The following is a 23186-nucleotide window of genomic DNA, read 5'->3' on the forward strand; positions in this document are numbered from 1 at the left end:
GTTTTCTCTTATATTTCCCACAAAATCAGATGATGCAACTTAAATGGAATAAAAATTTCAAGCAAATATTCTGTTTGCCCTTCCAGATCCACTCACCACCTTTCCAACTGTTTTTTTTTCCCATGAGGCTGACCTTTACAGATGGCTTCCAGGGACTTCTCATTGGGTTCAGTCTATGAGAGGCACTGGCAGGAGACGGGGATGTTGGAGGGAGAGCAAGGTCCAGATATCTCTTCCTCCAGCCAGCTACTAGTTAGCAGTGGCTGTGTTTCTCTACTGAAGGCCACAGCTCCTATCTGTAGATACTAGGGATAGTGACACAGCTGTGCTCCATAGCTCTTTCTAAATCCTGGAAACCACTCCTTCCCTCTACCCTTTCAGACCCAGGGGTGATAATGAATCCCCATTTGTTTTATTTGAAGTAATCCCTTCCTCATCCCTTTGGTTTTCTTTACCCCTTTCTATACCTTTTTAACTCATTAAACTCTACTCAACTACCTTATTTGAGAATTCCATCATTTTTATGCAACTGGGATCCTGACTGACATAAGCACTAAAAATAATACAAAGAATAGAGGAAAAACATGAGACTTTAGATCAGAGTGGTCCATCTAGCTGGAGAAGATAATGAAAGAGATTTTTGCCTTGAAATGAAGAAATTCCCTAGGATAGAGCAAAGAGCAGGTAGGGGGAAATAAGTTAGCCATAATAAAATAATTTTAAAATGTCAGGCTGTTATCAGATCTTCTTTTTGCAATACTAATTGTCAGAAGACATTGAAAATTTTGAGAGCCTAACTAAGCTACAGTTCATGGAACAGAAAGTCATTTACAACCATGCAAGAACTTAGAAAGTGTACCATCCACAAATAGCTCTGAGTAATGTTCTCAGGGAAAGGATAAATTCCAACAAACCAAATGTAAATCACAATACACAATTTCAACTGAGATAAACGTGATTTAAAAGCAATTGTGACAACAAGGTCCTACTGTAGAGCACAGGGAACTATATTCAATATCTTGTAATAGCCTATAATGAAAAAAAAAACAGGAAAAGGAATCAGTATGCTATGCTCACTATACTAACATAGTGAAATGCTAATGAATCACTATGTTATATACCAGAAACTAACACAACATTGTAAATCGATTGCACTTCAATTAAAAATTTTAAAAAATGTCATGAGTAACAAATTTGGTCAAGAAAATTAAAAAAAAAATAAAAGCAATTGTAGTTACTGCTGAGATCAGTAGCACTTATGTTCAGTGCTGAAATAATGCTTAACATGATTGTGAAATGTAACAAACATCAAACAATTTTTGAAAGACAAGATATGTAATTATAAAGTAAATTAATCTAGTTCTAATATCCCAGATTATTCCAACAAAAATGGTGAAGGGATAAAAATAAAATGTACTAGTATTCCTTTATTCTTTCTGTTTAAATGAAAAAAAAAAGAACCCATTATTGTTTAATCTTTTCATTGAAAAAATATATTTTAACATGTAGATAATTACAAAAAATTAAATAAAACTTCTAAATCACAAACAATAAGAAAGACCAAGTTATAGTAAAAAGTCTGAAGGATATGCAGTCCATTATTGCTAATGCTTACTCCTGCATTGTGAGATCTTGGAGGTTTTAGCTTTTTGCTCATCTATATTCATATTTTTCTATAATGTGTATATATTTACTAGTGTAAAAGCACCTTTATACAAATTTCCATATCTTATAAAATAAAATGAAACTATAATACTTTTAATTTCTTGAAATTTGCACATCTTCTATTTTTTTTCTCAGAAGTATTTTAGGCAGTTAAAAAAATGGACTTAACACATGAATAAGACAGATAGTAAGACAGATAACCCATCCGTCTGGGTCAAGTTGGGCAAATTTTGCTTTTAGAGATTCCTGGGAATTTAGGAGCAAGAAGGAATCCCAAGTATAAGTAAACATATTACTTAAATAGTATAATCATTTCAATAATGTATGAAAATGTCTTAGAAATAGCTAAAGTCAACAAAATGGTCTTTAAAAATCAATCATCTAAAATGCTATTTAACTTCTGAGAGGCTTTGTGTAGTGTTCATCTTTTGAGTTTTCTGCCCAACTCCCCCTTTTCTAAGAATTTTCCTCCCTTCATACACATGGTGGCAGTGGGAGTGACCACGTGCCATGTTGTTAGAGTGAGAAAACAAATTTCTATGAATATTTTACTGATGAAATTAAGAATATATTAATATATATTAATGTAGTAGAGTTAATATGAGTAGATTTTGTTTTGTTTTGTAATACAGATCTGCTAATGAGAGGAAAATAATTCTTTTGGGGAGAGATAACCTTTCACTTAATTGGGGTTCAAAATTCTTATCATTAATTGATTGCAAATACTCTTCTGTCAAAACCCCAGATGGGCCTCATCATAGTTCATGGGACTGTGAACCTGAACCTGAGATTCTAGACATGGGTCTGAGGGATCCAGGCCCCCTTCTCTAGAGGCTTTACCTGTTAAAAACATAATGTTGGGACTGTTGGTGGCCATGTTTCTCCTTGTGGGCTGTGGAGCTGAGGGAGCTGGTTTGCAGAGAGAGAAAACAATGAAGACAGACAGAGCAGGGGTGAAGATAATTGATGACCTACTAGCTTCTTGTTCCAGTTTTTGCCTGCACTCTAGCTGTGTTCCTGTCCTCAGGATCTAGAGCCACCCCAGCATCCTGAGGCAGCATCCCGCAGTAGTTCAGATCATGCACTGTGACATTAGATTGACTGGATCTGAATCTTCATAACTAGCTATGGCACCATTTGCAAGTTCCACTATCACGTTCAGCCTTGATTTCTTCATCTCTAAAAGGGAGATAATAATCGGCCCTATTTCAAAGGGTTGTGGTGAGTGTTAAATGAATTAATATATTTTAAATGTTTGGTATGAAGTAAGTGCTGGGGGGGAGGATATAGCTCAGTGATAGAGTGCATGCTTAGTATGCACGATGTCCTGGGTTCAATCCCTAGTACCTCCAATAACAACAATAACCAAAAATGAATGAATGAATGAATGAATGAATGAATAAATAAATAAATAAATAAATAAATAAATAAATAAATAAATAAATAAAATAAACCTAATTGCCTCCCCCCACCAAAAAATAAAATAAAAGTGCTAAATATTAACATTTATTATATTAAAGGCTATAGTATCAATAAATTATGCTCAATTATATAATATTAATTATGGTAACTATTAATTAACTATTAATATCCTTACAATAAATTAATTTTTCTGCTTAAGTATTTGCTATCAGGGGCCCACTGAGATCTGCAATTCCTTTCTGGAAATATGTCAGGAATGATTTCAAAACTTTGGGCTGGTGATGGGTTGGGAGGTAGGGTCACAACTAAGGAAGAAGAAGAAACACAGTCACATAGTTGAGTATGAACTTCTCAGTCAGTGAGCACAGTATTTAGGTCCTATTTTTGCCTTTTACTAGTCATGGGATCTTAGGAAAATTACTGAGCATTAAATTCCTAATTTGTAAAATTTGTGTAATAATAGATCTGGCTCATGGAGAAGTTGTAAAAAATTCTAAATAAGATTATTTGCCAGGTATCTGGCACATAAGAATACTAAATAAGTATTTTATTATTTTAATTATTTTAATTATTATTACTAACTCCACATTCAGGTGACCCATATATCAAGTGGCCAGGTTAAAATCAGGGAGGTAAGGAATATACAAATACTCATACGGTCAACTGAACAAAAATGCAGGAGGCTGAAAATAGGAAAAGAGCTTATTTGGGGTCCTAAGAATTGCAATTCAGTAGACACAGATTCCAGCTACCCAAATAGAGCATTCCAAGGATTTTCCTTTCACAACACCTCATCAAGAGACATGTGATTAATCAACACATACCTTTTCCCTAATTCAGAATGTCCCAGCCACAGTTTGCTCTTCTTACAAATATATTACTTTAATTTCTTGAGCTCTTCGATTGTTACTGGATATTGGTAATAAGACTTCTGCTTCAATGATGTCTTAAATCCACTAGGGACTACTGAAGTTAATTTTAGCCAATTGACAAGTATTATGTATTTAAAGTGAGGACCTAAGATCCACAAAGTAAGTAAAAACCTAGAAACCTGACTATTTTCTTGTTTAAAGTCCTTATAAGACAGGAATTAGAGAGCTCCTTGAATGTTTTAAAATAAAGGTTATGAAGCCCGACTTTTTGTTTTTCTGCTAGCAGACTTTTCCAGGCCCCTACTCAAATGCTACCTTAATAGATGCCCCAATAAATATTTGCAGAATGAATGAATGGGCGAACATATAATCAGAGCAAACCAAATCAATACACATGAGGTTAGTGAAGAAATATCTTCAAGCACTGATTCCTACCTTGGCTGCACCACAGAATCACTTGGGAAGGCTTTTCAAAACATACATTTCCAGGCCCCACAGACCACCCAACTGAACCAGCATTTCTGGCTGGTGCAACAACCAGGGAACCTGTCTTTTCAAAAACCTCTTCAATTGATTGTGAAAAGCACCCAGGTTTAGGAATGTAAACAATTCCTTGGCTGAAAGTCCGCAATAATGAAATGACTCACTTGAGTTTGAGTGCTCTGTATGGAAATGGCTTGCACCTGTTTTTCTTTCTATGTTTGAGGCTCTGTGTTCTGACTGGGGCCTTCTTGGAGGAAGGAGTCAGGATGATTCAAAGAAGCAAAGAGATCTGTAGGAAAGGCACCTTGTTGAGCTCTCATTCAGCATAAAATTAGAAACCTGGCATTATTACAAGGTGTGATATGGCCCCAATTCTACACCCTTCCTTGTATCTATGCTCTTTGTTCTTATCTTTGAAATACCCTCCCACTCCCTGGCTCTGTGCTCAGCCCCGTGACTTGCTCTGGTCATTTAGATTATAGAACTGTGAAACAGGCTGAGGCATGGAAAAGTGCTTAATGTTTCTGCTTGCTCTCTCACTCTTAGGTTTTTGTCATGAGAACATAGCCTTCTGAAGGATGAGCTATGTGCATCCAAGCTAAGTAGCTAAATTCTCCCAACAGGGGCTATCCTAGAGAAACCGATGATCAGTTAACCTCCAGAGCCTAGCAAAACAATGAGCGCTGCCTAGCCAACATACAGTTGACTACAGATGCAAAAGTCAGCCTAACAGAGACCAGAAAAACTGTCTCACCTCCTCAAGGTTTCATAACTTTATCGTTTTAAGCCACTGAATTGTGGAATACTTTGTTAAACAGCATTATTATGGCAAAAGATAATGATACATAAGGAAATCAAGGCAATCGTGATCCCAGGAAACACAATCATAAGAATTACGTAAATTTGAAAAATTCCCTCGATGGATTTTCTGAATCCATCTTCTCTGTATCTTAGCAGATATTATCAATAAAATTCCTAAAATTGTAGGGGCCTGTGAAGGGTAGAGTTAGGGAGAAGTTAACATAAGTGGTGTCGGGGAGGAAAACAATTCTTTCTCCGTGTACCCATCTTAAGTTCATTGATTGTGGCCAGCAAATCAAACTGATAAAAGGCAGATTAACAAGAGAAAAAGGCAGTTTTAATTAGTATATATTGGAGGACAGGAGTTTTACACACACACACACAGACAAATGACAATCAAGGATGACTGAGGTTTGTCAAGCTAAACAAAGGAAAAGAGCTTTTGAGCTTCTGGGAGGAGCAGGCAAGTTCTGAGGAGGTGACCAAGAGAAATATGGTAAATACAGGTTGTTTTTACTAAAACTTACTGGTTTGTTAAGCAGATTGAAGTTGTTGCCTTTTTCATCGCTAAGAGTGGTTGAGTCGTTCTCCATAACGGAAATTTCCTTTTCAGAAAGAAAACTAGTGCCCCCTTTTTTTCCCTGGTCTGCTGCTTCTCAATGGCCTTTAGCTCAAAATAATCCATGTGCCAAAGAGACGTTGGGGCATGGGGGGCGGGCATATTTTTGTATCCTTCATTAGAAACACCTCTAAAGAAAAGAGGAAATTTGTGGTTAGAGAAAGGTGTGGAATCTAGGGCAAGAAGAAAGGAGAGTGTAAGCAGTAGAAGGAAGCATGAAAAGTGGTCCTGAAAAATAATAGTTAAAGAATCTATTATGACACCTGATTTTTCAGTTTGCTTTTTAACCATGCACTGACTCCTGCTAGAAGGGATTCACTCAGCCAGCCACTGCGAGAACTTCACAGATTCTAGTGTGATTCCGGTTTGAGATCTTCAGCTGAGCCTTCAGTCTGAGTCTTCCAAGTCAGTTTGTTGAAGAAAACCCTGCAGCCTACATCCTTGCTAACTCCAGCTGTAAGGAAGACTGTGTACCCCTGTTGGAAGCAACAGCTGTGCAGATATCTAGATTGTTTCAGCCCATTTGACCTAAGTCCTAACCCTTGTTTTTAGGGAATAAGAGCAAGTTGAAATGAAAAAATGAAAAGCATTTGTTTTAAAATGCTATGAAAAGTGTTTTAGGCTGAAGCCTTTCCAGAAAGCTGGATTCTGATTGCTCATCTCCTATGATTCCTTATGATTTTAGGAAAAATCATAGAACTATTAGAAGACAGTATAAGTGTGTGTGTAATGTTGGTACATTATTAATGGCAGAATCAATAAGGAAAAATATCAAGAGAATAAGAGATCTGATTAAGAAAAACCCAAAAGTGGTTTGCATTACAAAAAAGTGAAATAAATCAAAATGAAAAGCAAATAATAAATGAATAAAATATTTATAACATATATGACAGACAAAGGTTTGATATCTTTAATATAGAAGGAACTCTTCTAAAATAATGAGAAATGACAAATTGCTGTAGTGGAAAAATGAGCACAACATACAAACTGTCATTTCACATAATAAGAAATACTATGGCCAACAGGCATATAAGATATTCAAACTCACTAGTAATAAAGAATGCAAATTAAGACTTCTTGCTTCTGGCCAAGATGCAATAATGGGGACTGGATTTACCCTTACACCTGAAACAACAAAGTAAATGAGAAATAAATATATGAAATGACAGTAATCAAGACACTGGATATCAAGCAATAAAGGACAATGATCCCTATGAGGTGGGAAACAAATGAGGTGACTCCTGTGATTACCCAGCTCACTGACTGAAGAGAGTTTCCTGCCTGTGGCACATGGAGAGGCAACCTAGACGGAACACAGCAAATTCCTTGAGTCAGTCATGATCAAGCACTTTTACTCCTTCATTTATATATATATATATATATATATATATATATATATATATATATATATATATATATATATATATATCAAATGCATGTATATGTGCACACACATGTAAGTGTAAGAATGTTCATAGCTCAAAAATAAAAATGCCTCAAATGCCTACAACCAAAAAAATAGATTATAATCTCTGGTATATATTAATATAATGGAATAGTATATAGCAAAGAAAATTAATAAACTACTTGCTACATCTAATAACATAGATGAATCTCAGAACAATGTTGAGCGAAAAAACAGACACATATAAATGCCAACCATATGATTTCATTTTTAGAATGCTCAAAATGACACAAATCCAATATATTATAGATAAGTATAGTGATTATCTTTGGAGAGGATGCAGGATTTTTAGAGACTGGGGTATGACAATATGACACAGGATCATTCCTGTGGTACTGGTAATACTCTCCTTAATCTTTCTCCATCTGATGGTGACTGTTAAAGTGCTACATAGCAGATTGTCAGATCTAAAGGTGCTAATGTTTATTTCCCTATGTTTTCGCCACGTCCTTTTACATTAAAGTCAATAAAGTACAACTATTTTGGTTTACTGATACTAATGAAGTATAAATACTGCCTAGGAAAACCAATGATAAATATAGAACATGCAAACTGCCTTCCCAGGGAAGTGGAACTTTCAGGTTTAGGGAACCTTCACCCACTGCTGGGCTTCAGACATAGTGGGTATGTAGCCCTCCTGGAAAGAGTCCTACAGAATAACTTGCATAAGAATTATGAGCTTGAGCCAAGTGGCATGAATAATTTAAAAATAGAGAATAAGGAACTGAGTTGGAGTTTCTTTCCATTATTAATTCATTTGTGGATCAGTGTCGAGGAAAAAACACTGTAAGTAGAAGATAAAGGAGATATTTTCTTGAGCTTTCCCTACTTTCTTGTCACCTAAGTATCCCAAAGCATTTGGTTTAATCATTTCAAGATCTCTATAACTTTGAAACGGTATTTCAAGCTTTTCAGTGTACGTATTTGCTTCTTTATTCTCAATGCCTGTTACTGTACATAGCATGTAGCAAAAATTCAACCAATGCAAATGAATTCCATGGAAGAAGGAAAGTAAGATGGATAGAAGAAAAGGAGGGAGTAGCATGTTTCATAGGAGTTTTGAAGAAATTGATGGAATGGTGGTGACTCAGTATTTGAAATGATGATGATAATCTCCAAAGTTGAAGAAACATGTGGGTCTGCGTATCAAAAGGCATTTAAAGTGAGACAGGAGGGAAGGGGGCAGGGCACAGCCACTCCAGGAATGACACAGCAGTTAACACCAAAATGGTGGAAGACTGAACTCCCAGTAGGCCTTGAGGCTCAGGATGCTGGGAGATTTGACTTCCAGTAGACCTTGAGCTTCATAAGCTCATTGTAATATATTAACATGGTAAATGACACTCCCACAGGCACCATGACAGCTTTGAGGCTGACCATAAAAGGTCAAAGAGTGGGTGGTGGCCCAATTCCTGGGAATCCCAGTCCCTTTACCAGGGTAGTTGGAATGATCCTCCCACTTGTTGGCGTGTGAAGCTACCAAGCCCATAAAAACTGTCAACACTTAAACTTGCAGCCACCTCTCTTGTTCCCTCATCTTTGGAGACAGCCCACACTCTGTCTATGGAATGTGTATCTACTTTTACTTTAACTTGAGCACCCAACCCCCACACCTCATGGCCTTTCTCTCGCCTTCTGAGACAGCCTACACTCTATGCAGTATGTACCTCTCTAAATATATCTATCTTTACTCAACTGTGGCTCACTCTTGAATTCTTTCCTGCATGAAGCCAAGGACCCACACTTGGTGGGGCATGTCCCAGGGATTCATCTGAGACCTGGGACATGGCCTTCCTCATGCCCCACATTCATTTTTTCTGTATCAAAAGTACCAAACAAAATGAGTAAAAATAAATTTTCTATAAACATCTTAGTGAAACTAGAGAAAGAAAGGATATAGTTGAAAACTTTAAAAGCTACAAGAGAGAAAAAGAGAAAGAGAGAAAAGAAAAGAAAAGAAAAGAAGAATGCTTTCTCAGAAAAAAAGGAATACACTTTGGTCAAGATGGTATTGTAAGAACATGCTTTGAGCTTCAAGCACATTGAAGTGATGGGTAAAATACCAAGAAAGGGAAGTAAAAAGATATAACTGGGCTTATGGGCAAGATAAATGTCTCAAAAAATAAAAAATGAAACAAGAACCAGAATAGTGAGCAGGGCTGAAGCCACAAACTAGCTGGATCCTAGGATTGAAAGCAGAGATGACCGGCTGCTTAGTAAAGAAACACAACAAAGAATTAAAATCTCCATTGAAACAGGCAGCTACAATCAAGGCCCCTCCCTGAAAACATCCCTCCTGAAAGGAGGTTGAAAACTGCTTCTGTCAGCTTCTAACTAGGGCTTCAGCTCTGGAAACACAGCAGGCCTGGGGCACTGGAAGACAGAGATAAGAGCTGTCAGCTAACCCTGTAAGTGAATCAGCCCTATCTCCAATCTCACCACAAGACAAGCACTGCCGATTGTCAAATTTGACCTAGTTCCAGATGGAGAGACTAGGTAGCTTGAGACTAGGAGAGATAAAGGGAGAGAGACAGCAAGAAAGAAAAAAACAAACAAATGACCTAAATAGACCTACGATGTTTGGGTGGGATGGGGCCATCATCCCTATTGCTGTCAATGAGCCAAACCATGTGGTCACTTCTAACATTAGGTCCTGCTCTACAGAAGGTAGCCACCACAGAACTCCTTAGCAGAGCTAGTGCTCTTCCCAAAAGTGCTCCTCTGATGCCTTTGGTAAATACTCTGCCCATCTGGGCCTTCCCATAAAATAGAAACCTCTCGTGGATCCTCCAGCTTCACATTAATATATCCATTCCAGCAGGCCCACTTCACTGACTCTTTTCATTCCTTTCTCTACTCTTTGCCGTGGCAACTCAGGCACTTCCACTTTGTTTAGCTGTCACTTAGGACTGTCACTTGGGCTCCAAAGGGTAGTATCTACTAGTATCAACTTTGCCGCACCCCTTGGGGTTCTTGCCCAGGTATTATTTCCTTTGTCCTGAGAGAGTATCCCTAAGCCAGTGAACTCTTGCTTCTCCTTTATTATATTCTGCCTCATTTGATCAAACACCCTCAAAACCCAATCCCATGTGTACTCCCCTGGCTCATGCCGGTAAATGTTAGCCAATTCTTGAAGCTCCTTTTGGGTGCAATCTTTTTCTTCCCTTATTGAGCCCAGCATAACCCCAGTTCATACATGTTAGGACTTAACCCAAGTTTTCAGTCTGGCACCCAGAAAGGAGTTGAGGATAGCTTCTGACGGGAGCATCTTTCGTCCTACAGGAGAGAGGCCTGTTTAAGTATCTTCCCACAAGGGGGGAACTGCTCCCTTTTAAATGAGGTGGGCTAGGCCATCTCTGCAAGGCTCCTGAGGGTTCAGGGGAGCCTGCTTAGCCCTAACCCTTGGAAACACCCACCCAGAAGTCTAGATCCCATGTGTTAGGTGTTGTGGACACAACACAGCAGTCGGTTGGCGACACGGTGACATGCAGGTTGGTAAAAGAATTTACCAAAGTATGAGAATAGGAAAGGAATTTATTAGGGGTACACTGCCATAGAAAACAGTGGGCCACACAGAATAGAGGTGCCTGTGTGAGCACCGAGGGCCGGTTGTTGGGGTCTTTTGTTAGGTTGGACCACAAGGTGCCTGATCAGTTTGTGCTCACGTCTCTGATTGGCTGTAGGTGAGGTAAGAGGTTTAGGGTCCGTGAAGGGGTGGTGGGTTTTATGACTCTGGTAAAGTGGGCTGAGAAAAGCCAGCCCAAGCTAGTGTGAGACTAGGCATTACCTAGGGCTGTTAGTTTGTTAGGGCAAACACACCCAATAAAGAATTTACTTTACCTATTGAAGGATCACAGGCAGACATCTGAGAGCCCAGAAATGGGGGTCATTGGATTTTGAAGGATGTCAGGTGGCCCAACATTAGGGTTCTAGGTTCTTCCAAGCAGGGCCTTGACCTTCGTATAACAGATCTACCTTGACTGAGCATGGATTTGTCTTTGAAGCTCCTCAACCTTCACTCACAGATTCTGGTATTTTTCCTCAGCTGGTGTGTCTCTGCCAAAGAAGATCTCTGGTTCTCACATTTAGTATTTATCTATTTTTTAAATGCCTTCATTTGCTCATAATCACTCTGTAGGGTTTCAGTGCAACTTAGTGATAATTGTCCAAGCTCGTTGCCCTTGTATACACTGTTCACCCCAGACCTTTCCAATGCTTGTAATATCTCACTGGTCATGGTGTTCCCCTTCATCAGGATGTTTTTCCAAGTCATTGCCAGTGAAAGTTTTAGCAATTGCGCCGCCGTATCCCACATATCACTTGGGTGGGATTCTTTCTTTAGCCTAGTAGTGAATTAATAAAATCTCCAAAACCCATCTTAATGCATGCTTTCTTGGACCGTTTCTGATAATGAATTGTGTTAGTTGAGGCCTTTTGGTAAGCAGATGCTAAGATAGAATTAGCAGTGCTAGAGATTTATTGTGGTTAACACCTCTGAGAGATAAGAGAAGGAACAGGAGTAGACAGGGAAAGTATTCATACTGCAAAGAATATGACACCTGATGGAGAGAGGCAAGGGATTATGTAGGAAGAGACTCCGACTGAAGTGCATCTCTGAGGATGACCAGTGCAACAGGTACTCCAGAGCAAAGGTTGCTAGAAGTTCTACCTTGGGTACAGTTGTCCACATGCTGGCACCCCTATTATGCTCTGTGGTTGGAGCTGCCTGAGGAAAGTGCGCCCCTGGATTCACACACTGCAGTGGATCTCAGAGGTGCTGCAGCTGGAGGCTGTCAGCTGATTGTGTACCTCCCACCAAGTTTTCTCTAAATGTAGATCTGAGGATCTGAGTGGCCCCCTTTCATGGCTGCCGCATGATTTGAAAAAAAAAAATTTTTAAATGACAGTGTTCAAAATAATAAGAAAACCTATATTAAAAAAGGGCTAACAAAATATGTGCAAGCTATTCATAGAAAAATTATGAAACAGTATAGAAGGACACACAGAAGTTCTGATGAAATGGAGAGATTGAGCATATTCATGGATGAGACAAATCAATACAACAATATATCAGTTCTGCTTATTCTGATCTCTGAGTTAAATGACATTACTATCACAGCATAAAACAAGTTTTTTCATTGAATTTGCCAAGAGAATCCTAAAATTCACCTGGATTTTTTTTTTTTTTTTGGAGGGGGTTGTTTTTAGTGTCCCCAAATAGTCAATAAAAAAGTAAATGAAACAAAGTGTGGATACCTACTCTATCAGATATTAAGATTCATTATAAAGATATGGTAATTAATCACAGTGAGTTATTGTTCCAGGGACGGACAAATAAACTCAGGGAACAGAATAAAGAGCCCACAAACAAATGCATGCCTATATTGAAATTTGATGTGTGACAGAATTATCATTACAAATCGATGGTAAAAGGTAGACTAGTCCATAAATCATGCTGGGACAACAGGGTATTTTTAGCAATCCAGTGAATAACAGACTTGTAGGAAGAGACTTCCCTCCCCCAAACTGGCTATAAGTGCCAATTAATCTAGGCACAACTACAGAACTTAATGGAAGTGAGGCTAGCCAAACAGAGCCAGAGCAGATGCTGCATAAATTGGAATGGCTTTTTCATTTTCCTGTTCCCCTAAAGTCATGAAGTATGAATACCTGCCGGAGACGATCTCAGAGCAGAAACTGACCAAACTCTGGCTGTGCCGCTGCCTTGTTGCACTTGAGCTCACTTCCCGCCCCGAGAACTTTCAACAACAACCTGGTGCATCTGCTTAAGGAATATTCACACAAAAAATGGGTCTGTTTTTATTAAATTATATTCAGCAAGGGCAAAGTCAATCCTTTGTTCAGTGAAAGAAGGAAGGATCATGGCCCAAATCAATAAGTTTGCCTCTATCTTTCCGGGGTACTGAGAGCCTCTTTCTCCACAGATCACCCCTTGGCTTTCTTTTCTTTTCTTTTAATATCCTTTTACCTCAGTGGATCTGCCACGACTTTTTCTCTGTGGGCCATGGTCTCACATTCTTTCCCCACAGGAATCTATAAAAAAGTAACAACTAAATATAATAAAAACTTCACAGTATTATTTAAAAACAAGTTCCAAATAAAATTAAACCCCAAATACGAACAACAAACTACAATTTCAAAATGACTAGTAGGAGAATATATGTGTGACTTCAGATTTGAGAAGAGTTTGAAAGCTACAAACAAAAAACTTTCTAAGGCGAAGTATTGATACATTTTGACTAAATATTTAAAAATTGTTATACAACAAGAGACCATTAGAAGAGTGAAAAGATTAGAGACAAGGTACAGACTGGGGGAAGATATTTGCAATGCATGCAAATAGCAAAGGGGTAGTTTCCAGAATGTATTTTAATGCCTACAAATTAATAAATAACACACATAACCCAACAGCTATATGAGCATAGAACGAACACTTAACAGAAGAGGAAATTCCAATGGTCAATATATATATTTTTTAAAAAGTCTCCCACCTTGCTGTATCAGGAAAAAAATTTAGAAACCAGTGAGATATCATGTCATAGCTATCTGATTGGCCAAAAAAAAAATTATGTCTGCTAATATTATTTCTTGATGAGGATGTAGAGAAACATTAACTTGAGAACACTGCCAGTGAGTGTTTAGATTGATAACACTACTTTGAGAGGTAATTTATCAATGGTTAGAAAAGCTGAAGATGCAACCCAGTAATTTCACTTCTAATTGTTTTCTAGTAAACACTAGTGTCAGGAAGTAAATATTTTCATGCTTCTGCACTGTTTGATTTCCTAAGCAAAGAAAATTGACATGCTAGAGAATGTCTCCTTTACCCTGGACCCACTGGCCCCTCACATTCCTAGGGTATTAGACTTGGAGCCAAATGCACCCATTCAAAGTGTAATAAAACTTATCTCCCTTGGAGCCATGGAGACATCCCAGGCTGAGGATGAAAAGCCCTTGTGAAACCTTCCAGATTCTCTTCGCTACTGACAGTAAGTGTGCAGGGCATGTGTTGAGCAGAACCTCAAGTCAAAGCAGGCGGAATTGCTGAGTTACTCCAGGGAAAACAGTTGCCTTGGAGGGTCTTCTAACCTACACCGGACTTTCTGTGCGTAAGACATAAAATTTATGTGATAAGCCACTAGGATTTAAGGGTTGTTTATAACTGTCAACTGAAATAAACGCACAGCCTAAAATTTGAGAGTTATGTTTTATTTAGCGGACATTTCTGAGGATTGGAACCTTCTTTGAGCCCAGGATGACAGCCTCTCAGATGGCTCTGAGGGACTGCTCCAAAGAGGTAGGGGAGGAGCTAGGATGTATAGGAGTTTACAACAAAGACCAGGTAGTTGGAACATTAAAAGATTATTTGTTAACTAAAGAAAACCAGGCATCTCAAGTTAAAGAATTTAGTGCTTTTCTATGTATGGGAGGAAGCAAACATTTGGGCTCATTGAATTCATCCCTTTGACAAGCACCTGGCTATCTAGGGCCAGTATCCTGTCCTTTCTTATTCTGAGTCCCCTCAGGGTACACCACTGTGAGTGGCTGCAGAGGCCTGGCTGCAGGCTTGTCTTCACTAGGGGGTGGTGGCAGCCGCTGATGACTTGATGGCTTCAGTGTTCTTTGTCTACTGATGTGGTTTGCAGTACTTTTTGTTCATATAACCAAAGTCTAAGCTTAGCTTGATCCTAATACAATAATGTTATCCATTTTAATGAGTTTTTCAAACAATAAGCTCTTTGATTTATTTGTTAAATATAGTAGTTCTGTTTCCTATATCAACAATTTCTGGTTTTGCTTCATTTCCTTTCTGCATCCCTCAGGCTTAATCTGCTCTTTTTCTAACCTACTGAGCTTGATTAATCTATTTTATTTTTTCTTGATTATTAATATAAACTTTTAGGGCAAATATTTTTTTCTCTGAGTAATGCTTTAATTTTTATCTGATATATAGCATTTATATAATTGTATTTATTTATTTTTGAAATGATTTCCCCCTCCTTATGTCCATTGTTTAGGAAAGAAGTTGTAGTTTATTTCAGAGGTGGTCATTTTTTTTCTTTTTGTCTTTGTTGTTAATTTCAACTTTTGTGTTATTGTGACCAGGGAGTATTTTCTGCTTCTGTACATGCCAAAAATAAGTCATCCTTATGTATCATATTGTACAAATCTTTTAGAGCCTTATTGTTTTTTTTTTCCAGCTTGTTCTAATAGAAGATTGACCCCAACAGTGATAGACTGTGCGTTATTTAGAAAGGCACACAAAATATTTTCCCAAATTTACCATATGTTGGGCCACAGAATAAATATCAAAGGAATGTAATCACTCAGCATATGTGGAAGTAAGCCAGACATCGTTAACAAAAAGATAACCAGAAAGTCCCCTTGTGTTTGGAAATATAGCAATATTCGTTTAAATAGACAATAAGTCAAAGAAGCAATTGCAATAGAAGTTAGAGAATATTCCAAACTGAATAATTAAAATACCAGCAAACTTGTGAAATACACCTAAAGCTAGGCACATAAGGGAATTTATAACCTTCAATGCATATATTCTGTTTATTCCTGAGGATATGTGAAAAGGTGCTCAACCTTATCATTATCAAAAATGCAAATTAAAACCACAATGAGATACCACTATACACCTACCCAATGGCTAAGATGAAAAATGAAAATGCCAAGTATCTTGAGACTATAGAGCAACTAGAACCCTCATATATTGCTGGTACAACTGTAAATCTATTCATACAACCAATGTTGAAAACTGGGAGTTTTAACTATTTACCACTGTGAATGAAAAATACTGCAAACCACATCAGTAGACAAAGAACGCTGAAGCCATCAAGTCATCTGCTGCTGCCGCCACCCCCTAGGGAAGACAAGCCTGCAGCCAGGCCTCTGCAGCCACTCACAATGGGGCACCCTGAGGGGACTCAGAATAAGAAAGGACAGGATACTGGCCCTAGATAGCTAGGTGCTTGTCAGAGGAATGAATTCAATGAGCCCAAATGTTTGCTTCCTCCCATACATAGAAAAGCACTAAATTCTTTAACTTGAGATGCCTGGTTTTCTTTAGTTAATGTTCCAACTACCAGGTCTTTGTAAAACTCCTATATATCCTAGTTCCTCCCCCGCCTCTTTGGAGCAGTCCCTCAGAGCCGTCTGAGAGGCTGTCATCCTGGGCTCAAAGAGGGTTCCAATCCTCAGAAATGTCCGCTAAATAAAACATAACTCTCAACTTTTAGGCTGTGCATTTATTTCAGTCGACACCACACATTACATAATCCAATCATTTCATTCCTAGATATATAACCAAAGAAATATTTACATATGTGCAATGAAAGTCATGTACAAGAATGTTCATAGCAGCATTATTTGTCATAGCTGAATCCAAGAAACAGCTCAGATATCCATCAATAGGATGGATAAATGAATTGAGTATATTTATACAAAATATAGCAATAAAAATTAATGAACTACTGCTATGTGCAATGATACTGATGAATTGCTCACATAAATACAATGCCAGGCAAAAACATCCAGACATAAAAGAGTACATACTGCACGATTCCATTTATATAAAATTCAAACTTAGGCAAAATTAATTTTAGGGTGGGGAATGAAAACAGCAGTTACCTCAAGGGAAGAGAGTGGGGTTAGGGCCTGGGAGGGGGCACAAAGATTATTTGTGGAGTGCTGATAAAATTCTAGTTCTTGATGTGGTTAGTAGTTCATACTGTGATTATTTCTTGAGCTGAAGCCTTGGTTTATGTTGTTTATTGTTTTTTTTTTGTATTCTGCATGTCTTTAAAATGTGAAACAACTGAATCAGAAACCACTATTTTGTCATACATGTTAGATACAAAAAAGTAAACATTGATATGAACCAAATTTAAGTCGCAGAAACAGACACAGAAGAATGCTTAGATTAAAAAAAAATAGAACAGTTCGAATTTGCAAGTGCCCTGTGCATTAACTCCCATGAGAAGCTGGAATTTATGTTATGAAAAAGGAATAATCAATCTCATACTTTAGGGTTCTGAAGTATTTTTAACTCATAACATTTCTGACACTGAATGAGAGATTTTTTTTCCTCCTGACACTAAATAGCACAGTGTCTTTTCCGACACTGTTTCTCCAAATCTCTGACACCAACTAAATATCCAGAAATTTAATTCTTGCACCAATGACCCAGAGTTAGCAGACTCCATAGCTTAAGGGCTCAATCCCACAAGCCTGACCCACTTCACACACCAGTTGCAAATATTAGACTCCCAAATTACCCATACTTCTGTCTGACTTGGCTACAAATTGGGGGTTTCCATGACCCCCACCTCAGGTAAACGCTCAAAGACGAATGGGATCATGTCAAAAAGATATAGAGGCTGCCTTGAAAGGGACCCTAATGGCAAAAAGTGAGACAGTTTGAACATCTAAAAATTAAACAACAGTGATTTATTTTAGCAAAATGAATAAATAAAAATCTACAAGTCTATAATAACATGAAGAGAAAGAGAGACTCTTCTTTGAAAAGTATGCCAGCTAATAAATGTAAAATTTATGACAAAATTATAAAACTACCATTTTGGAATCCCCAGTGTAACATGTAATTCAGGAAGGATCATCAACAGATACTAAGACTATTAGATGAAAGCTATTAGGGAAGAAAATATTTACATGGTGCTAAACAATGTGTTAGCCTACAGATTACTTAGAATTGCAAAGGGGGAAAACGTACTTTCTCAGTGGAGAAACTGGTAATCCCCTACCTTAACCAAATGATCAAACCTAGCATCTACTAATTGTGGCACAACCTGGAATTATAAGCTTCTCGATGTCATGCAGTATGAAGTACACAACATCACTTAATCAAGCTTCTAGAGCTAACGTTCAGTCTGTATCACAGACCAAGAGAAGACAAGTTAAAGTATATTATGAAGAAATAATCAGACAAACCAAGCATTGGGGACATTCTGTAGGATAGCTGGCCTAGAATCTTGGTTGGAAGAGGTCATTGAGAGGATGTGACCACTGGTTGACATGGGAACTGGATCTGGGCAAGAAGGCTCCTCCCCTCTTCCCCTGCCCTTGAATGTGCATAACGCCCACAGTTCCCACACTAGGAACTCTTTCAAGGACACCGCCCTGAGAGAGAGTAAGGTGTTGAAACCATCTGAACAGTGTACATGAATGAACCCTGTTAAGGTTTCTACACAAATTTTTAAGATTCTCACAGGCAGGTGTGGAGGTCTGTTTGTTTTGTCATCGCCCAAGGCAAGCCTTTTATGTAAGTTCCCTTGCTTATTAAAATGGACACCTACCAATCTGGTGTTGTCTGCCTCTTTCTTTGGTCTCTCTTTGCCCTCTGTGTACAGGGGCCAGTGTGTGAACCGACAATCTTCAAAGCTGATGTCATAAAAATGAGGGTGGGAAGAAGCGTACGAGTGAAATGCAAGGCATGAATTGTGATTGGACCCTGGTTTGAAAAAAGAAATTACAGTGGAAGACATTCTTGGGACAGTCAGAACAATCTTAACATGGACTTGATATCAGATCATATTATGGAATTATTTTTAATATCTGTGGGAAATTGTTCATCGGCGCTAATAATCAAAACTCCAAAATTTTAAATTTAGACATAATTTTGCTCCCTATTTGGTTGGCACTAATTTTAAAATTCTAAGAATTTTAATTCTAAATGATTAAAAAGAATTTTGGTGGTGTGACAAAATGGACTCTGCAATGCATGGTATCTGTCCTCGTAAACCATTTCCAGAAACTGATCTTTGAAAAATAGTCATGGATATACACACGGAAATAATCTTATGATAACCATTCTGTATTTACAGAATCAAACAATGTTTAAGAATAAGGTATTGGTTAAAAAGGGACTAGTGTGTAGCCATTAAAAATAATTATAAAGGCATATAGTTATTGACAAGAATGGAATTTCATGATATGTCAATGAGGTAAGAAAATGAATTACAAAAATTGTGCAGAGTTTGAGCTCAATTTATCATATATTTATAAGAATATAATCAAGAATGCAATAATATAAAATACAAACAGTATGTATCCTTCAGGAGCAGAATTGCATTTGGCTTATTTTTGCTTATATGTATTTTTGAAATTTTCAATGTAGCATTTATTTTCATATAAGTATTTAACATTTGTTTATTGGAAGTGAGAGAGAAGCTATTTATCTATCAGTCAAAATTGTATCCTTTTTTATATTGAAAATAAGGAATTTATTAAAATTTACCTTATCTTTAATTGTGTTATTCTACACTATTCTTACCATAAATGGATATCATAAATCAATCATGCTAAGAATATGACAGGTGCAGTCACACTTTGGGGCCTTTGCACTAGCTAACCCCTCCATCTGGTATGTTCTTCTCTCAGATAACTGAATCTAAACTTTCTCACTGCCTTCAAGTCTATGCGCAAATGTCACCTCCCTATGGTTTAATTTAAAATGTCTTATTCAATACTTAAGTGTTCTGTTTTTTTCTTGCTTTCATGTTGAGAAAAATCACTCCTTTTTTTTTTTCTAGGTCTTGCTCTCTGTTAGTTTTTCTTTTTGATTTTTTCTCGCCAACCAGACATCTTCTTGGGAGGCATATCAAAGAGTTTAAAATTCAGATAATAAAGTAGAAAATTTATCCCCAGTGAATAAAAACTATACCACTGTTATTATGTTTGCAAAATTTCAGCTAATTCTGCCTACTAACACTGTATGACTCAGCTGACCAGGGACAACTTACACCTGTTTGTATCAAAAATACTGAAAACAAAAAAGATACATTGGTTTTGGCTTTGGTAAGCAGTATTTCTACTTATGTAATTTATCTATTGTAATGTAGGGGCAAATAAACTTGTTCTCTACCCTCTCAGGTTCATTACCTGGGGCCTGTGAATTAAACTAACAAAAGACAGATTAGCAAGAGAAAAAAAGTTTATTTCTGTGTGCAACATTGCATACACACAGGAATACTCAGTGCTGAGTAACTCAAAGGAGTAGTTAGAACTGGGGTTTATATACTATCTTAATAGGTGAAAGGGAGGGGAAGGAAAGGCACTTAGGGGAAAACAAATGACTTTTTTGAAAGATAAATGGGCCCGTAGGAGAACAGATGGGAGATATGATAGGCTTGTGATAATGTCTGTTTGGGTATGGGGCTGACATCTTGTCTCCTGCTCCTGGGGAGGGAATGTTAACAATTGAGTTCTTTTGAGTTCTTTTGGGAGGCTCTGTTCTTAGGTAGACAAGGGAAGCTCTGAGAAAGCTTCTTTCTACATCTGTTGATTCTCAGTTACCTTCAGGTCAAAAGAATCCTGATGCAAAAGTAGCATATTTTGGGGTGGCATATCCTCATCCACTTCAATAAAAAACCACCCCCAAATTTAGTGATTTTAAATAACAACAAAATATTATTTCTTACCGTTCTGTGGGTTTGCAGGGCAGTCCTTCTACTGGTTTCACTTGAGCTCGCTCATGCAGTTGCTGTCAGCTGGACCACTGGCTAGGCTGCAAGCATCTCCACTTATAGGTCTTGCAGCTGGTCCTGGTTATCATCTGGGGCACCTTGGTTCTCATCCTCAAATAGAATAATTTCCTTATGTAATCGTCCCATTGTAGCACTCTGAGAGAGTCAGCATGCAATCTACAAGATCTCTTAAGGCCAGCCTACGCCTGCAACTGGCACAGTGTCACTACCATTGTATCTATTAGTCAATTAAGTCATAGGGTCAGTCCAGACTCAAGAAAATAGGGAGAAGATTCCATCTCTTGGTGGGAAGAGTGGAAAATCTACATTGCAAAAGAGCATAAGAGAACATGTGACCATCTTTGACAGTCTACCACACCACTCCAAGACACTGTTCATTTTGGGGGGGAAATTGGACCGTTTTTCACTTTCAGCTTAATGAATGAAATAAGAGTTTTGAGTTAAATGACATTTTCTTTCTGATTTATTTCAGATGCATATCTGTATCCCTTAATAAGTGGTATAAACTATACCAACAAAGTCTGTTTAAATTAAAGAATATGTGAAAAAGGATACTGTATAGCTTTCAGAAACTCCAGATGGAGCTTGGAAGCCCCATGGTCAAGAAAAATGTCCCAAATCATGCTCCATGGAGCACAGCACTGGCCATGCTGCTGGAAGTTGACAGTAAGAATTGCCTCTGGAGAGAGAAAATGGGGGCCACGGCTACTGCCCCCACTCACTGGGTGGGAGTCACATGACTCATCATTCAGCAAGTGATGACAGATTGCTTAGCTCGCCGGACATGGAGTGATCTAGACTCCAGGTTACAGCTGGGTCAAAAAACCCTCCAGGCTCCCATGGAGCTCACATTCCAGTGGCAGGAAATAGATAATAAACTATGCACATGATAAATAAGTTAATTATCTATTATGTTAGGAAATGATGGAGAGTATGGAGAAATAGAGAAAAATGGAGGTCAGGGCAAGGGCGATCAGAAGGGGTGGGGATGGACAGTGCTCTGAGGGAATGACTTTTGACCAAACACTTGAAGGGGGTGAAGAGGCTCTTGATGCAGAGACATACAGGAAGAGCCTCCCAGAAGAAGAAAACAGCCAAAGGTGTGTATGTAACTGGCATATCTGCAGATCACAGAGGAGGCCAGCGTGGCTGGAAGAGCATGAGTGCAAGGGAGAAGTGAGAGTCACACTCAGATCAGTGAGAGGGGAGCTGCTGCCACACAGAAACCCTGAAACCACCGTGAGGGCTTTGGCTCTTCCTCTAAAGTGAGGAGCCATCGCCAGGTTTTGAAGGGAGACATGACATGGACTGACTTACCTTTTGACAGAATATGCTCTTTCTTCAGAGTATTAGTTTCCGATCAATATGTGAAACAAATAATGGTGTAAGAGTGAAAGGAAAACTACCAAGTTAATTCAAAACAACACTAGAGACAATATCTTTGTCACCCGTGGGTGGGCAGATAGAATAAACAAAACCCTCAAACATCACAGACCATGAAGCGAAAACTGATGAGTTTGATTACCTCAGAATTAAGTACTTCTGTTCAGTGAGGTGCATCATAGAAAAATTACCGGATAGATTACACATAGGAGACAGTGGTCGTGCCTAAAAGTGAGGAGTGCTTCAGACTGTACAAGGAGCTCCTGTAAAACAGCTGGGAAAATAATGGAAATCTAAATTTTGAAAATGGTCAAACGGTATGAGCAGAATACGAAATCGTAAAATCTTATAAGTAAATGAAGAGAAGTTTGAAATCATAGGTGATCTGAGAAATGAAAATTCAAACCAACCATGAGGGTAGGGTGTAGCTCAGTGGTAGAGTGCATGTTTAGCATGCATGAAGTCCTGGTTCAATCCCCAGTACCTCCAATAACAACAATAACCAAAAAACCCATCATGGGACATTGCTTCAGCCTGGTGACTGGCATCATTTAGAAAGTTGGATGATATCAAATATTGGCAGGGAGGTGGGACTACAGAAACCCTGGGCATTGCTGATGGGTATGTGTGCTGTGTCACCATTGTGGAGAGGGATCCAGCAATACTTAGTTAAATTTCATACATACTTAACCAGCAATTTTGTTCCAAGGGATATATTCCAGAAAAATTTCTTTCTTGGTAGAGAAATGTACAAGTCCAAAATGTCCAAAATTTATCAAAATGTCCAAGTAAACCTATAGTACTCAGGCGAGAGAGGAGAGGGCTGGAGGCAAAGCACTCCCCAAGTGTCCTCTTGTCCCCATCCAGCCCCGATGGAGACTCATAAATGGGGTCCTTAGAAGCACAAACAGAAAACTATTCCCCACCACCAGTGCGTGGGTTTT

This window comes from Camelus ferus, chromosome X (assembly GCF_009834535.1).
Source record: "Camelus ferus isolate YT-003-E chromosome X, BCGSAC_Cfer_1.0, whole genome shotgun sequence".
NCBI lineage: Eukaryota > Metazoa > Chordata > Mammalia > Artiodactyla > Camelidae > Camelus > Camelus ferus.